Source organism: Physeter macrocephalus, chromosome 9, assembly GCF_002837175.3.
Source record: "Physeter macrocephalus isolate SW-GA chromosome 9, ASM283717v5, whole genome shotgun sequence".
Lineage (NCBI taxonomy): Eukaryota > Metazoa > Chordata > Mammalia > Artiodactyla > Physeteridae > Physeter > Physeter macrocephalus.
The window spans coordinates 26,184,210-26,187,375 of record NC_041222.1 but is presented as its reverse complement, the minus strand read 5'-3'; the positions used below and the strand labels follow the sequence as shown (position 1 = coordinate 26,187,375).

The following is a 3,166-nucleotide window of genomic DNA, read 5'->3' as shown; positions in this document are numbered from 1 at the left end:
AAAAGACAACCCTCAGAATGGGAGAAAATATTTGCAAATGAATCAACGGACAAAAGATTAACCTTCAACATATATACACAGCTCATGCAGCTCAATATTAAAAAAAACAAGCAACCCAATCCAAAAATGGGCAGAAGATCTAAATAGGCATTTCTCCAAAGAAGACATACAGATGGCCAAGACGCACATGAAAAGCTACTCAACATCCTAATTATTAGAGAAATGCAAATCAAAACTACAATGAGGTATCTGGTGGTGTGATGAACTGGGCGATTGGGATTGACATGTAACACTGATGTGTATAAAAGTGATGACTAATAAGAACCTGCAGTATAAAAAAACAAACAACAAACACAAACTAATACTAAACTTTCTTTGGGTTATTTGTATGGAAATATGTTAATACAAATGTTTCAGACATTACATGAAATTTCTAAAAATCTTATATGCTCTGGTACAATGTTATAAGTCATAATTCTAGTTATTACTTTAAAATGTATATCTCAGAAAAAACTAAATTTTCTTGTCAATTGCAAAAAAAAAAAAAAAAACACCTAAATTTGAATTTTTTCTCAACAACTTTTTATATATGCCTATTCCTTTTGAAAGTTACTTTTTAAACAAAGCCAGCATGACCTGTTCTGAATTATACTCAGGCCAAGTATCTTAATACTAAAATGGTAAGGAGAAAGACATGAGCAGAATTAAGTAGTCATCCAAAAACATAAACCTATAAATAATTTTAAGTCAATGCATTTTTAAAGATTCTGCAATAGGGATGATTAATAAATTTCATCTTAAAGACCAACTCCAAGCAAATGACAATAACTGTCTAAAGTACTCTGTTAAGAGAATTCTTAAAGCTAAGTTCATTAAGCACAATTTCTCATCTATCAGAGTGGTAGATGTTGCATAGATAACATTATTATGATAGTTTCTTAATGCTAAAGAACATGTGATCAAATCACACACAAAGTGAATGATTTTGAGCAAGCTATTTAATTCTCACAGTCTCATTTCCTTCCTCTACAAAATAAGAAGAAACTTTACTATATCAAAAGACTGCTATAAGAATAAAATGAAATAACATATATAAAATGCTATGTTAAAAACTTCTTTTAGGGCTTCCCTCGTGGCGCAGTGGTTGAGAGTCTGCCTGCCGATGCAGAGGACATGGGCTTGTACCCTGGTCCAGGAAGATCCCACATGCTGTGGAGCGGCTAGGCCCGTGAGCCATGGCCGCTGAGCCTGCGCATCTGTTCTGGTATAATGTTATAAGTCATAATTCTAGTTATTACTTTAAAATGTTTATCTCAGAAATAACTAAAAAAAAAAAATAAAGAGCTCTTAAGCTGCACCAATTGTAAGTAACTTAAAACATTAAAAAAAAAAAAAAAAGAGTCCTAGGAAACAGAAAAGCACAGAGAAGCAACCAGCCTCTTCTCCATAGGCATCTAGCTTTTTACCAAAGGAGAGGTTCCATTGCTCCCTCAGTCAAGAGTTGCAGAAGCTCCACCCCAACCCCCCTTTCTGAGATCTCCCTTTGCAGTGTCCTAATCCACAGGGCCCCTCTCCAGTATGTATGGAGACATCCAAATTTTTATAAACCTAGTGAAGCCCATTTCCTTTCCTTTTCAAGCCCTTTCATCATTGTGACTGTCTGAAATTCTGCCAAGTACAGAAATTAGTGTCCGACTCTAAAAAAAAAAAACATGATAGAAAATATTAATTACTCTCCCTGTTTTCTTCTACCCATAGAGGTCAACCACATAAAGTCTTAAAAGTAGGCTCCTTGTGCAAAGGCACCTGCCCAAGGGGGCAAACAGGTGTCAAAATGCAGCCCATGACCACTTTTTAAGCCATGAGCCCTGGCCCAGGCTAAGTCAGCCCAGAGAAAGAGGGTCTTTTTCTAATTTCTCTCCCTAAGATGACACTGTGGAAGAGGTAATCAAGGATGTGACCACCAGTTAACCTGTGAGCTGGCCTGGGCAATCAGAGGCTCCTCACTCTCTCTTCTTCTCTCCTTGGGATGTACATTCTGTCCCACGTTCCCACAGTGGGAGCTGTTTCAAGGACACAGCCTTGAGAGAGTACGGAGTTGTTGAGACCATGTGGACTGAATATGCAACTGAACCCAGTGAGAGCTTCTACATATACTTTAAGATTTGGCGAGCGGGTGCGGAGATCTACTCAACTCACAGCCACCCAAGACAAGCCTCGTAAGAAAGTTCCCTTGCTTATTAAAGCTGCCACCTACCAATCTGGAGTGCTGACTCTTTCTTTAGCCTCTCCCTGCCTTCCCTGTATGGGGCCAGCTTGCGAATAAGAGACACCTCTTCTAACCTGCACACTACCAGAGTGCTAACTGCAAGCAGCAGCCCTACCGTCAATAACAGTATATGACACATGCCACACACATACCTCAGTCAAGCAGAAAAGCACTACAGTAGGTTCTCAATTAATGTTTGTTGCATGACCTCTTAAATGAACAGGGCTTATAAGCCCGTGGTGGATTCAGCAATCCATAGACAAACAGTTACAGTGAATCTTCATATCCATAGAATCATAAGGACTTTACAGGTCATTGAATTCAGGGCATTCCCTCCTGATACAGGGTTTTTCTACAATATCCTGCTCAAGTGGTCTCTCAATCTCTGAACCCCTCCAATGCTTTGCTATTTAGAGGCAGCACTCCACATGGTTAGGATCACATGATATATGTGCCAACACCCTATTTAGTGCAAAGAACAAGTTCATTGTACTGGGTTGGAATCTCCCTCACTGTAACTGTTACCCACTGTTCCAATTCTCCCCTCCAGAGCAAATCACAGTAAGTATAATCTGTCTTCCAAAGAGGAATACTTCTTGCATTTGCAGGCAGCTGAAGTGTTTCTAAGTTAAACATATCCAGTTTTGACAACTGTTCCTCACATGCCAATTTCAATATTTCCATTTTGACCACCCTGTTTTGGACACATACACTTGTCAATAGCCCTCATAAAATATGGCACCCAATATATACAGTGGAATATTACTCAGTCATAAAAAGAAACAAAACTGAGTTATTTGTAGTGAGGTATACGGACCTAGAGTCTGTGATACAGAGTGAAGTCAGAAGGAGAAAAACAAATACCATATGCTAACACATATATATGGAATCTAAGAA

General features: G+C 38.6%; 1 protein-coding gene across 4 annotated transcripts in view; it reads right to left on the bottom strand.

Moving 5' to 3' along the window:
• The window catches only part of XPA (XPA, DNA damage recognition and repair factor), a 36,686-nt gene that overhangs the window by 27,855 nt on the left and 5,665 nt on the right, over positions 1 to 3,166 (bottom strand). The gene's annotated exons all lie outside the window — the stretch shown is intronic.